The 15,575-nt window shown below is 41.6% G+C and overlaps 1 protein-coding gene across 3 annotated transcripts in view; it reads right to left on the bottom strand.

The window, feature by feature from the left end:
- The window catches only part of FHIP1A (FHF complex subunit HOOK interacting protein 1A), a 362,353-nt gene that overhangs the window by 231,637 nt on the left and 115,141 nt on the right, over positions 1 to 15,575 (bottom strand). The window lies entirely within an intron of this gene.

The raw sequence follows: 15,575 nt of genomic DNA, 5'->3' as shown, positions 1-15,575 counted from the left end.
GATCCTGCAAAGCCTGCGGAAGGATCCTCGTATTCTTCGGATCAAGGAGAGGGACCATTACTGGCTGGCCACTCTCCTTGATCCACGGTACAAGGGTAAGGTTGCCGACCTTATCTTGCCATCGCAGAGGGAGCAGAGGATGAGACATCTCCGGGAGGCCTTGCAGAAAGGTCTGTGCAACGCGTTCCCAGAGACTGGGAGGTTACAAACTCCTGGTCCTGGACAACGTGTTGCTGAGGCATCGGTCAGAAGGAGCGGTGGAGAAGGTGGCCGCCTGACTGATGCTTTCAGACAATTTTTTAGTCCGCAGCCCCAAGGTATGATCGGTTCCAGCACCCATCGCCAGCGTCTGGTTTACATGGTGCAGGAATACCTAGGGGCAAGGTCAGACTTGGACACCTTTCCCACCGAAAATCCTCTGGCTTACTGGGTCTTGAGGATGGATCACTGGCCAGAGCTTGCACAGTATGCAATTGAGCTACTGGCCTGTCCTGCATCCAGCGTTCTTTCGGAACGCACCTTCAGTGCTGCTGGTGGCTTTGTTACCGATCACAGGGTGCGCCTGTCCACCGAATCAGTTGATCGACTGACCTTCATCAAGATGAATCAGTCTTGGATCACCCACAGCTACCAAGCACCTGAAGCTGATGTAACCGAATAATTTTTTTTCAAATACCACATCCCTTCAAGACTGCCTATGCTGATGCTGAGTGACTGTCCTGTTATGTTGATTGTCTATCCTCTTCCTCCTCCGCTGATATGTTGGAAGAACATTTCTGGTTCTGGTTGATGCCATCAGCCCAATTTTTCTGCCCCTGTTTAACAGGGGCGTTTAAGTACAATTTTTGATGCAATGCTTTGCAGCAGGGCTAATTCCTGCAATAAAACTAGAGTATATGGCAGAGGTTGCAGTGTGGTGGCACCAGCACCAGTGCCTAAGGCCCAATTTTTCTGCCCCTGTTTAACAGGGGCGTTTAAGTACAATTTTTGATGCAATGCTTTGCAGCAGGGCTAATTCCTGCAATAAAACTAGAGTATATGGCAGAGGTTGCAGTGTGGTGGCACCAGCACCAGTGCCTAAGGCCCAATTTTTCTGCCCCTGTTTAACAGGGGCGTTTAAGTACAATTTTTGATGCAATGCTTTGCAGCAGGGCTAATTCCAGCAATAAAACTAGAGTATATGGCAGAGGTTGCAGTGTGGTGGCACCAGCACCAGTGCCTAAGGCCCAATTTTTCTGCCCCTGTTTAACAGGGGCATTTAAGTACAATTTTTGATGCAATGCTTTGCAGCAGGGCTAATTCCAGCAAAAAAACTAGAGTATATGGAAGAGGTTGCAGTGTGGTGGCACCAGCAGCAGTGCCTAAGGCCAAATTTTTCTGCCCCTGTTTAACAGGGACATGTAATTACAATTCTTGATATAATATTTCACAGGAGGGCCCCTTCCTGTGCCCACCCAGAGTAACGGTGAGGACTTATAGTGGTGTGGCACCAGCACCACAACCACCAAAGGTCAATTTTTCTACCACTGTTCAACAATGGCATGTAATTACAATTCTTGATATAATCGTTCACAGCAGGGCGCTCCAGCGCCCACCAAGAGTCACTTTGAGGGCTTACAATGTTGTGGCAAAACCAACACCTTGTTCAGCCATTTCTGCAGAGCATATAGGGCAGGCCCCTACTTTCAAACATCCAACTTACAAACATCTCCTACTTGCAAACGCAAGGAGACAACAGCAAGTGAGATGAAAAAAGATGGACGACAAAACAAATTATACAGGGGTGATAGCCCTTCCCTATGTTTTCCAAAAAGCTTAAAAATAGTTTTTTTGACTGGAGCTACACTTTAAAAATGTACCAGTTGAAAATTACAAACAGATTCAACTTAACACAACAAACCTACACAGTCCCTGTCTTGTTTGCACCGCCTGTATACTGCTGTTCTGAGTATATAGGGCCTGGGGGCCACACGCATTTCCTTTTTTTAATATGGGTACAGGGTTCCCCTTAATATGCGTACAAGACCCAAATAGGCTGGTAATGGGCAGGGAGGGCTACCCATGCCATTTTTCTGAATGATTTTCAACCATATTGCAGGAACCAGATATAACATTAAAACCGCAAGCAGTTTTAAATGGTGTTATTTCCGTTTAATGTCATTTTGTGCAGGGACTGTTCTAAACACGGGAAACACGTGGCACTTCACAGGCATACTACAGACACCCCCCAGGCACCATATTTAAAGGAATATTTCACTTTTTTTTCCACTTTAATTGTCATTAAAATCAGTGCTCCCGCCAAAACGGCCATTTTTAAAAACATTTTAGGCATTGACCCATGTCCCCTGGGGCAGGAGCCAGGTCCCCAAACCCTTTTTAGGACAGTATCTTGCATATTAGCCATTAAAATTAGCACTTTTCATTTCGAACGTTCGAGTCCCATAGACTACAATGGGGTTCTAACGTTCGTAACGAACGTGGGGTCCGTTCGAAAGTTCTGGTGCGAACCGAACCGGGGGGTGTTCGGCTCATCCCTAGTTCCAAGGTAAGCAAGGTTTTTGTTTGTTTTTTTGGAATTTTTTTTCTGAGGTTTACAACCACTTTAACCACTTCAGCCTAGATTTGGCTGCTCAATGACCAGGCCATTTTTTGCGATACGGCACTGCGTCTATTTAACTGACAATTGCGTGGTCGTTCGACACTGTACTCAAACAAAATTTGCATCCCTTTTTTCCCACAAATAGAGCTTTTTTGGTGGTATTTGATCACCTTTGCGGTTTTTATTTTTTGCTCTATAAATAAAAGAAGAGTGACAATTTTGAAAAAAACAATATCTTTTACTTTTTGCTATAATAAATATCCCACATTTAAAAAAAATATGTTTTCCTCAGTTTAGGCTGATATGTATTCTTCTGCATATTTTTAGTAATAAAAAAAAAAACGCAATAAGCGTATATTGATTGGTTTATGCAAAAGTTATAGCGTCTACAAAAAAGGGTATAAATTTATGGCATTTTCCCTCTGTCATGAGCGATTGTGGGTGCCCAGCAGTCATCATGCCCACCGGGCACTCGCCTCGGCTCCGGGCATACACTGCAGGTGCGCCAAAGAGGAAAGGGACATGAGGTAACGTCAATTTGCCCAGCCCAGCCAACCTGCTGCAGTAAAACTACGGTGGCTAGTCCGGAAGTGGTTACAGGGTATCTCCACTTTCGTGGGGGAAAAAAATAGCAAATAAAGAAAAAATAATAGTTACAATATATATATATATATATATATATATATATATATATATATATATATATATATATATATATATATATATATATATATATAAAGATATAAAAACATTTTCTATAAATGCATTGCAAAATGGCTACATGAAGTTGTTCTGTAATGACCACTCCCAAGAAATATAATTTCCTGCTTGTGTGATTGGCTCACCAATTTTCCAAGAAGTCTGCCTAAGCTACAAGTCAGATTTCAGGCATCCCCTGCAACAAAAATGTCATTTTTGGAGAGATATTTCCAATAGGAACACGTCTAAAGGGATGCAGACACAGCAGCTTTCCTCATTAGTGCTCTTCAGCTGCCACAGCTGATAGATAATTATGAAAACACTCCCATTAGACCAACTCAGCCCAGAGGCACAGACAAACACACTAAGACCCCTTTCACACCGAGCCGCCCTGGCCATCAGCGGTAAAGTGGTGCTATTTTTAGTTGCCCATAGTCTGATGATCGACATACGTTAACCTTATTTTCTTTTGTTTTTTTTGCCTCCGTACAACACTAGCACAGCACTAGCTGTTTGATGAACAATGCAACCTTACTGTAAGAATATTCTTGAGATTTTCTTTGTACAACATACTAATTGTAACACTGTATAACTGCTTGTTAGTTTATCTTTAGATTTTATGTTCCAAAAATGTTATTCCCAATAAAAACTTGATTGAAAAAAAAAAAAAACAAGATCAAGGATTGCCAGGGTTAGTATTAGGGTCAAGCTCAGGGTCAAAGGTCAAGGTCAAAGGTCACATGCAGCATATTTTGGGTAGAATTTAAAACAAAGTTTTAATTAGTATCAGTGTCAGTGTTTTAGGCAGGATAAAAAAAAAAGAAAAAGCAAAAAGCGCACCATTGTTTCTGGGTTGCACAATGGGTACAAACAACAACCAACATACACATATGTGGCATCGCTGCAATCATCAGGAGCAAGAGAATGTATTGTGGGTTGTTCTTTGTTGGTAAATTATGATTATAGAAATAAATATGCAGCTAAATTTGAAAGATGATTTGTTTTTACTATTTTGGGTCAGATTTCCTTTGATAATAAACAAAAAAAAATCAGGAGATATCCTAGTACATTTACCACCAAATGAAAGTCCAATTTGTCCTGAAAGAAACAATGAATAATCCACTTGGCTACACAAAGTAATGAACAGTTTTACTAATGCATGTCAAAGTTGGGAAAAATTCTGCATTTACATTTATTTTGCCTTTAGGCGCAAAGAGGTTAAAGTGGACCTCCACCCTCAAGTGGAAGTTCCGCTGATCGAAACCCTACTCCCCTCCGGGGGCCACAACTGGTACCTTTCAGAGGGGAGTGGGGTGCAGATACCTGTATAATCCAGGTATCTGCACCCACTTCTGGGAATAGCTAGCTGCAGATGAGCTGCCCCTCGTTGTGTTCTGGGAAACACACAGTTCCCAGGACACAACGGGGACCAGTGAAGACGCGCAGCGCGACTCGCGCATGCACAGTAGGGAACTGGGCAGTGAAGCTGCAACGCTTCACTTCCCATTTCCCTGATAGAGGATGGCAGCGGGGGCAGCTGAGAGACGAGCGATTACTCGTCATCTGCTGCCGACATCGCTGGACCCTGGAACAGGTGAGTGTCCATTTATTAAAAGTCAGCAGCTGCAATATTTGTAGCTGCTGACTTTAAATTTTTTTTTTTTTTCAGGTGGCACATTTTCACAGTTTAAACATTTGATGTTTTCTATTGCAACTGGATTTGCAAATCATATGTATTCTGTTTTTTTTTTGTAGATTTTACACAGCTTCCCAACTTTTACTGGAGATTGTAAACACCTTCATGCCTATTTCAAATTAAGGGGGGTGGTTGGCAGCTCAACTATTTAAGTTTTTATCCCCCCCCCAACTGCACATTTAAATGAAGCCTTAAAAAGGTAACCAACAATTTGTAAATTATTTTTTAATAGGTTATGCTATGTTAATGGAAACATGTAACAAATATAAAGTAGATAATATCCAAATTTGGCTGCAAAAGTGGAAATGCACTTTAGGAAAATACTATTTGTGAACAACAATTCAAAATACACCAAAAATTCTAAACTGTGATAACTATAATGCTCAATATAAACCAGCACATAAAAAGAACGAATGCACAGAGTGAATCCAAATCAAGATTGTGTTTAAAGTCTTTAGAACGTTTCAAACCACCCATGTAATATAGAAATCTCCACACGCCTCCCTGCTCTCACAAAAATTAAAACATGAAAGGAGCCATTAAGGGCTTCAGAGGAGAATACAGACTTCAATTATCCAATCCCTACTTAAAAATACCGAACAGTCAATTGGCTTTAACAAAGATGAAGAAAAAAATTGCTTTAAAATGATTTAAATGTTATGGATAATACATTATTGCCTAGCAAATTTCTTTTTATAAGCTTTCTTGGGGCCTTGAAGAAGAAAACTGAGTCCAAGAGGGAACTTCACAGAAATAATTGTAATGCCTTATCCTTTAAAAATGGACAACTAATGAAATTTCTAAATTGTTAATTAGAACAGCAAGACATTTTGGAAAAAAAAAAGATTCCTAAGTGAATTTATTGTTAGAAAATGTGCAGATTGTAGGATATTAAAACACCTTACTTCTAAGTTAAAAAGATCAATATTTTTTTTCCTAAACACTAAGCACCTGTTCAGAGTGGTGCACTTTTGCCACGCTAAACCACACATTTCAAGTGCAGCAAAAACGCATGAAAAATTGTCCCCTTTTAATCCTCTGTAACTGTGACCTTTAGCTGGTCTAGGCTCTGCAGGGATCCTGACATTAATGTTGAGATCCACTGAGATGCCTGACCGGTAGCTGGCTTGGCCTCTCAGCACCCTACTGAGAGCCTGATCCAGCCGCTCCCACCTCCTCCCCAGTGAGCACTGGAAGGGCAGAGGACTGAGCAGTGACTGACAGTCGTCGCTCTGTGCTCAGAGTGGACCCCAGAACAGAGCGATCAGTGGTCTTCGATTGCTCAGTTCTTAGTGTAGAGGTGGCGGGAGTACAGTGGCCGCATCGGATTCATGCTGTATCCACCTAGATGAGTATCACTGTTTATTTTATTTTTTTCAAACCCCGCACTTCTCTTTTAATGATCAGGTCTTTGTGCCGACAAATGGATAACTAAACTAGTAAACTTTGTAGAGATAAAATAAGAATGCTTTTGTTTCAGTGTAGATATTTGGCTGTATAATATTAACCATTTACTATGAGAGCTCAAAATCATCATAAGATCTGAACTTTGTTGAATGTTCTGAAAACTTGTTTAATTTCTTATTGATTGTCAAATAAAAGTGTGGAACTTGATGTTCCCGAACTTTCATTTCACCTCAATAGACTGCCATTCTTCACACTGAAGGCTACAGCTGTGTGTGTGTGCAAATATAAGAACACCTGCGCTCAGAAACTGAAGGATGCCATAACGTGAAAATACAATTTTTATTAATTATCACAGCATAAAGAGCAACAATGAGAGTTCCAGCATTGTTGTCTAGGAGTACAGCATTATTATCAAGAGAAACGTGGATTCAATTTAACAACACACAGCTCTTAAATTGAAATGAAACCTATTCATTTAACTGTTTCACAGTTGCTTGAGCTCTCAATCGAAATGTCAGGCCATCAAATGGCTGGTGTCATAACTGATAATATGCGTGGTATTATGGTAACTGCAGATTAAATAGAGGATAAGATGGCAGCTTCCTTGACTGTAAAGGATAGGAGGGTTGAGTTCCACTTTAACACCAGGAATGCTTCTTTACTAGCCAAACCAAAAGAGAGTGGAATTTTGCAGCAAGCCAAGTCATATTTTTTTCTAGATTGTAGTTTATAGAAAGATCGAAAAACAAACAAAGATAAATCGGTAAGCAAGTATTCACTTAGAAAATGTTTCAGGTTTATTTAAAGGTCTCTAAAGAATGCATGATGAATGTGCTTCACTGCCCCTCCTTTTCTGTGCAAGTATGAGTCAGGTCTAACCTAATTGAAAACAATAGACTCTCTATAAGGTTAGATAAGATTATCTCTATAATCATTAAAGCGATACTATACATTGAAGTGTTAAAAGGGTTGTAAAAGTAAACCCTAAAGTGGACCTTCCGCTCATCGGAACCCTCCCCCCCTCCGGCGCCATAATTGGCACCTTTCAGGGGGGAGGGGGGTGCAGGTACCTGTACAGTACAGGTGTCTGCACCCACTTCCGGGATAGCTCTCTGCGGAAAGGGGCGTAGATTACGCCCCTTTCCGAAAGTCCCCCGCTGCCTGCTGGGAAACACAGATCCCAGAGGCAGCGGATCCATCCTTATTGCGCAGCGCGACTCGCACATGCGCAGTAGGGAACCGGGAAATTAAGCCGAAAGGCTCCACTTCCTGATTCCCATACCCAAGATGGCGGCGGCAGCACCCGAGAGACGATCGAGAGATCGGCTTCGGGTGCCGACATCGCGGGCGCGCTGGACAGGTAAGTGCCACTATTTTAAAAGTCAGCAGCTGCAGTATTTGTAGCTGCTGGCTTTTAAAAAAAAAAAAAACGCGGAGTCCCGGCGGACTCCCGGCGGACTCCCGCTTTAAGGTGAAAAAACATCTGACAGTGCCGGCCCCCCTAGCCCCCCTGTTTTACTTACCTGACCCCTCAAAAGTCTCGCGCTCCCCTCTGTCATCCTCTTCGCTGCTCAGCCCAGCCGTTGATTGGCTGGAGTGGATGGATTGAAAGCAGCGCAGCCATTGGCTCGCCCTGCTGTCAATCACATACAATGACGCGGTGCGCCAGGGGGGGTGGGCCGAGTGATACAGCGAGCGGCTATAGCCACCGGCTGTATCACGGGAGCGCGCCCGCAAGTGCTTCTCACCGTGCGAGGGAGCTCGCATGAAAGTGAGAAGTACTTGCGGCGGGAAGCAGAGATAGCTGCCGAGGGACCCCAGAAGAACAGGTTCGGGGCCACTCTGTGCAAAACGAGCTGCACAGTGGAGGTAAGTATAACATGTTTGTTATTTAAAATAAAAAAAAATTCTCTTTACAACCCCTTTAATTGCATAATTAATTCACATAAATTATGTATATCATGCCACTGTATTTTGCTTTTTTAGGGGGGGGGGGTTCTTTTTAATCCTCTAAGTACCTTATTGATACAGTGCTATTCTGTGACCACATAATCTTTCCCGAATATTTGGCATCTGCAAGGAAAGATCTTTAGAAGGGCCTTCTATTACTGTAGTATGAGTTTGCACAGCCCTGATTGGTGCTGTACCAATCACATGACTGGGGAAAAAAATTCAGAACAGCAATTCAAATGAAATTACAGTATAAAACGTCACTGACCATCAAGTGTGTTTTTTTTGTTTAGTAATATAGTGTCGGCAGAGACAAAGATGGCTGATACTAGCTTTTGTATTTTGTTCTGCATACAAGGCCCTTTTTTTACTTTACATGTATTAGCAATTACATTTGATATATTTAATGCTAATTTATATAAAAAAACAAAGTTTATTGTGATTTTCTTAGTGAATGTAATCATTTAGCATATTATACCCCCTCCCCTTGTGTTAAGCAATAGGAGGACATGAAGGACGTGCCATTTATTATTGCGCACATGCCCACATGTGTGACTCTATAGTTAAGTAGGCTACACAGATAAGAAAAAGGAGGACATGAAGGGCTTAGAAGGGAACTGAAATATGAGCATGCTCCAAAGAGGACACCAGCTGGTCTACACAATCTCAGCCTGCAGTGGGGACACAGAGAAGATGGGAGGGGCAGCTAAGGGTCAACCAGGTATATTTCACTCTACACATATTGAATGCTTTAGTGCAGGGGTCCCAAAGTGGCGGCCCTCCAGCTGTTGCGAAACTATAAGTCCCATCATGCCTCTGCGTGTGGGGGTCATGCTTGTAACTGTCAGCCTTGCACTACATCTTGGGACTGGTAGTTTCGCAACAGATGGAGAGACACCAGTTTGAGACCCCTGCTTTAGTGCACTGTTATATAGCATGCAATGATAGTTTTTTTATAGTCTGGGTTTAATGATATTTTAAAGCATAGTTCCACTTTTGCAGTCAAATTTGAGAAACTTCACTATATTTTTTTATGTGTTATCATTCATACAGCATAAATATTTTTTGAAATGTCTTACCTTTTAGATGTTTCTGGGAGATGGTGCCATGGCTGACTACAACCATTTCTAAACAAGTTCAGTGTGATCTGTCCCATAGAAAGGCTTATGACAGGCTCAGCTCCCTTTCATTAACATACAATGAAGAAGGCAAGCTTCTAAATATTTAACTCTTTGTTAGAACAGACCGTGTTTTTAAATCAGTTTACAACTAACAATGAAGCCGACACAGTACAGACAGGCTTAATTATGGCAAAAACTGCTTCTCAAGTCTCTCATAAACAAAGAGAACTAGCAGGGTTTTTCAGTTCTGGAGTTTCCTGGCAAAAAAAGCTGTAACTTTTAAATCTTTTTTTTAACCACTTGCTGACCAGGCCTTTTTCTGACATTTGTGGTTTACAAGTAAAAAAATCAGATTTTTTTGCTAGAAATTTACTTAGAACCCCCCAAACTTTTTTTTTTTTGCAGAGACCCTAGAGGATAAAATGGCCGCCATTACAATATTTTATGTCATACTGTATTTGCGCAGCGGTCTTTCAAACTCAATTTAAAAATAAAATACACTTTATGAATTAAAACGAAAAAACTGTAAAGTTAGGCAAATTTTTTTGTAAATTGTGAAAGATGATGTAAATAGATATCTAACATGCCTTGCTTTAAATTATGCACGCTCCTGGAATGACAACAAATGTCAGTACCTAAAAATTGACATAGGCAACGCTGTTTTACAGTTTACCTATTTAGCAGAGGAGATCTAGCACTAGAATTATTGCTCTCTCTCTAACGATCACAGAGATACGCCACATGTGTGGTTTGAACACTGTTTACATATGCAGGTGCAACTTACATATGCATTCGCTTCTTAAACTTGCAGGGATGGGGCCCTTTAAATTTATTTATTTATATATATATTTTTACTTCTTTTTTCTTTTACACTGTCCCTTTAATTTTCAATTTATTTTTTGATCACTTTTATACCTATTACAAGGAATGTAAACATCCCTTGTAATAGAAATAAGCATGTCAGGTTCTCTTTATTGAGAGATTTGAGGTCAAAAAGATGTCAAATCTCTCATTTGCTTTTAAAAGCAAAAAAAAAATGACATGGTGCACGAGAACAGGAAGTGATGTCAGATGCAGTGGCAGCCGCTCATGCAGTGTTCAGGGGCACCACCCAGCTAATCCATGCGCCCGGCCCCTAATCTACATGCAGGATGCCAGAATCAGGTATTCCAATGGGTTTTTCTTTTTTCTTTTCCAGAAGCACATGAATAGAGCCTGAGGCTCTAATTGGCTTCAAAAAGGGTGGGCTCGGGGTGCTGAGAACTGCTCCCCGAGCCCACCCAGTTGTGTGACATTAGCAAATTATTATTCACTAATGCCTTACTGTTTCTCCTTTCAGCCAATCAGGAAGCTGGTCCTGAGACCGATTGGCCAAGAGTCCTAAGACCCGAATGGCCGCGAGTCCTAAGTCCTGATTGGCCAGGAGGAGAAGCGACCGCCGAGACTCGGGAGGAGACGCAGGGGGAAAGGTTGGCTGGCTGGGGATGTTGGCTGGTTGGCTGGGGGAGGCCACGGTCCATACCCCCAAGAAAATTAAGCACTAGCCACCGATGATCAGATGTCTATCTTGCCTTCACTCAACTTCCTGCCTAGCCATTGGATTGGTTTTGGGCTTACCGACGGCTCCAACAAGCTCAGAATGTACAGTTTAAGCAGCGATAGGGGAGCACATCTCCATCTCCCTATAAAAGTGATCCCGTGGCAAATCCGCTGCTGACATTTCTTTTATCATAAAGTCAAACGCCTGAGAAAAAAAAAAAAGATACGGGGGGGGGGGGGGTTATGGCATCTAGCTGCAGCCATAACCCTGGTATTTAACTGTAAAATATTGAGGTACATTTACAGTTAGGCATTCGGCAAGAGTATGCTATATGAATAGTAACATGCATTAAATATAAAGTAGGCGTTGGCTACAAAAGTGGAAATACCCAATAAAAATCCTGTACTGAGAGAAAACAGCTCTGTAGATTTATGTTTGGAAATACTGTATGCCTAAAGCTGGAATTACACCAGTAGAAGTTCATTTAAACGTATGTACAAGAATGCAGAAAAACTGTTGATAGCACCATTATGGGTTGGGTATGAAAACATTGAAAAAATGTATTCAATTGCCATGCGATGTTTTTTTAATTCTATGCTCAATTTCCGGATGCACATATACATTGTCAAAAGTACAATTTTGTCTGAATGAGAACAACTTTCACAGTTAGAATTTAGTTTGTTTGAGAAAATGTTTCCGTTCTCCTTAGATTTTCCTTATCATTATGGTCAGAAGCAATCGCAATTTCAACCAATTAACTACTGGAAAATCAAACAGACTTTTCCAAAAATACATTTTGTTTGGAGAAAAAGTTACTGTTGTATGGCCAGTGGACTGAACAAAATAAATCAACTGATTCCCCAAACCACACTAAACATGGATAGAGGAATCTCCATTATATTAAGGCAGTTGCAGCACTTGTATCAGTACCTGAACAGTGACTATATATGATAGGATGCTGTTACTGTAGGGCCACTCATTTTTTTACCTGGCTCAGTAAATTTTTAAATGAGTTTTTCTTGAGCTAGGCTTGAATTTCGCTGATTTAGCAGGAATTGGACAAAAAATGTAGCTGTCTATGGCTCGTTTCACTGTCTTTGGCTTTATATATTTTCCTTGACACTATCATGTAGAAGCATATGAGTCAAGCAAATCAGTAAAGTCACACCTAAGCACACTAGCTCTATGCTGATGACTCAGAAAGTACAGAAGCATGATAACCAGGGAGCATTTTCATTAATCAGAGTCTTCATATTTCTCTCAGTACTGGTTTCCTTTAAAAGGAACCTATCTATATAAAAAAATTGGGAAGCTGCTGAACTGCGAGGGAGGGAGTTATGCTATAGAAACAAGTGGGTCTTTTTAGTGGGTTATTTCCTTTTACAGGAACTATAGTATGACAACGGCACCCATTGGCAACCAACTTTTATTTTCTTTTTTTTTTTGCTGGCCATCAATGGTCAATCGGAAAAAGAATATCTCTTACATTGGTGGTCAGTGTGAGTAAAAATTCCCCTAACACTGGCGTACAGCAGAAAAAATGCCCCTATATTTATGGTCGGTGGGACAAATGTATTTTTTGTTGACAACCGGTATTATGGGCATTCTTGAGCAAATCATGATGACGAAACATGTCAGGAGGTAGCTCTACAGCAACCATTAGTGATATCAGACTCTATACCGGAAGTGATATTCCAGCGGTGATGATTCTGGTGTGGGTGAGATACTACTACACGCTGAGTTCATTGAGACCATGCTTTACCAGTCTCACACTGCTGTAGTGAATGTATCACATGCATAATTTAAATTTAACCTGTGTAAGTGCAATGTTTGAAATCTTTTTTTAATACATTTTTGATCAAACGTTACTGCACTATTACTTTGTTTATATATGGATCTTTCCATGGGATCAATCACATGGATGGGAGATCGATGGATGATTTAACCCTACATGGGTTGATTCTTATTTTCCAAACATGAGAGTGTACAGCAACTTCATTTGGTGAGTGGATACCCAGAGGGGAGTGAAATCAACGTTTGCACATGGTGTGGTGGATAAACAATATTGAATCTGCTGTCAATGCATTATCAATCTTTATTGATTAATCACCGTCACAAGGACATGTTCAGTCAATTGACTTTTGTTTTTATTTTGTTTCCTTATCACTTGTCACTGAGTGATTCTTTTATCATTCCATTTTTAGCAGAGACATTACCTTAGTGTTTTACTTATATGGCACTATGGTGGGATCTACAGTGTGGTTGGATGAAACTTTGAACCCTTTGGTTTTATTTATTCTTATCATTGTCAGCCAATGTCAGTCTCAGGCCGCGTACACACGCGGGGACTGTTCGCTCAACTTTGTCCGTCAAACAGTTTCAGCGGACAGTCCGCTCAAAATTAGCATGGACGGACTTGGCCACACACGACGAACGAACAGTCCGCTGAAACCGTGCGCGATGACGTGAACGGCATGTACGACGGGACTAGAAAACGACGTCCTATACACTGCAATGCAAACTTCGGCGTGTAAATCCTTTCTGAGCATGCGCGGAACTTAGTTTGACGAACAAGCCTACACACGAGGGGACTGTTCGCTGAAACAAAGTTTCAGCGGACAGTTTTTCGGAATTTCCGAAAAACTTTGTTCAGCAGACTGTCCGCTGAAACTGTCCGCTGAAGCCCACACACGAGCGGACTGTCCGCCGAAACACTGTTCAGCGGACAAAGTTGAGCGAACAGTCCCCGCGTGTGTACGCGGCCTCACTGACCATGAATTTAAGTAACAAGAATAATCCCACTTACCACCAATGTACAAGGCATTCATCCTCCGACATGTAAGGTCTTTGGTAGGAGGAATGCTTTTTAGATCACACACTGCTGCCCAGTCTCCTCAAAAACAGACAACTAAAAAGGATTTATATCACTGAAGGATCCAGAATAGATCATCTAAAAAGGTAAGCTGTGTTTTTTAAAATTATGCTATGTGAATGAGAACATGTAACAAATATGAAGCTGAAGGTGGCTAAAGCTTTGGCTTTAGAGCTGAAGTGCAGCTAACCCCCCCCCCCCCCCCCCACAAAAAAAAAACATAAAAGGAGGTTTAGTGAGGCAACTTATCTGTAATTATGGATGTCCTGCGTTGTGCAGACAGCTAGATACTGGAGAAATCTTCTGTGCAGGGATGCCTCATCCTCTTCCTGCCTCTAGCGCTGCGGGGAATAATAGCTCCAGGTCGTCTTTGATGCTGCTGTTAAAATGTTCCCAACAAGGACCCAACCCTTCTTCCACCATTGCAGAAGATTCTTTAATTGCTTTCACTGCCTGTAACATGGTCGGCAAATGTGGGAGAGTCTGAGGAGTCACAGATTTCTTTCTCCCATTTAAAGATTGTGTTATAGACAGTGAAAACAATGAAAGAGGAGGGGGTGGGTCCTCATTGGGAACTTTTTCAAAGCAGCTTCACAGAAGACCCAAAGATATTAAAGGAGAAGTATGAGAATCCTGTTTTTTGCAGATTAAGACCCCTTTCACACCAGGGCGTTTTTGCAGCGTTTTAGCGTTAAAAATAACGCTATTAAAACGCTCATAAAACGCTCTCCATGCATCTCAATGGACCCTTTCACACCAAGGCGTTGCGCTGGCTGAGCGTTGAGAAAAGTCCTGCAAGCAGCATCTTTGGAGCAGCTTTTGGGCGTTAAAAAAAGCGCTTCAAAAACGCTCCTCTCCATTGGAATGAATTGAAAGCGCTGTAAAAACGCCCTAAAAACGCCTATAATCCGCCCTGAGCTGTAGAAAAAGTCACATGATCTCAAAAAAAGTAAACATGCAAGTAGAAAGAGAGCATCTACAACAACAGGACTGAAATTGTGGAAAGGTCACAATGATTTCCAAGCCATCAAAGTGCCAAAGAAATCGTAGAAAAATGTAGATTTGAAGTAAAACAAGACACTGCATTTACTTTATATAAACTGCTTGTTTTTACATGATCTCACAAACAAAAGATAAACATGCAAACAAAAAGATAGCATCCACAGCAACAGGACTAGCTGTGGGGAGGTAACATGATCTCACTGAAGCGTAGGATGCTGGTAAATCAGGAAATCCTGTTTGTAGAGGTGGATAGGAGCTAAGAGAAGATGGAGGTTGAAAGAGACCAGGGATTTGGGACCAGTGGGAGTGGGATTAGGGTTGGAGATTAGGGTTCTGGGACCAGTGGGAGTGGGATTATGGTTCTAGATTTGGGTTTTGGGACCAGTGGGAGTGGGATTATGGTTCTAGATTTGGGTTTTGGGACCAGTGGGAGCGGGATTATGGTTCTAGATTTGGGATTTGGGACCAGTGGGAGTGGGATTACGGTTGGAGATTTGGGAGCAGTGGGAGCGGGATTAGGATATAGATACTTACGTTCCAATGCTCATTCGAGTATAGTTTCGGAATTTGTCTGGGTGCACTCTTAGGTGCTCATATAGCAACACAAATTGCCCGATAGAGCTGTGTGTTTGTAGGATGGGATGAACCCAATACCGACGTTGCTGCCTCTGTTGGTGGATATTTTCCCA

This window comes from Lithobates pipiens, unplaced genomic scaffold (assembly GCF_037356315.1).
Source record: "Lithobates pipiens isolate NorthernLeopardFrog02 unplaced genomic scaffold, aLitPip1_a1.2 Scaffold_13, whole genome shotgun sequence".
NCBI lineage: Eukaryota > Metazoa > Chordata > Amphibia > Anura > Ranidae > Lithobates > Lithobates pipiens.
Note: the sequence above shows the minus strand (reverse complement) of the source record. Positions and strands in the feature narration are given on the sequence as shown.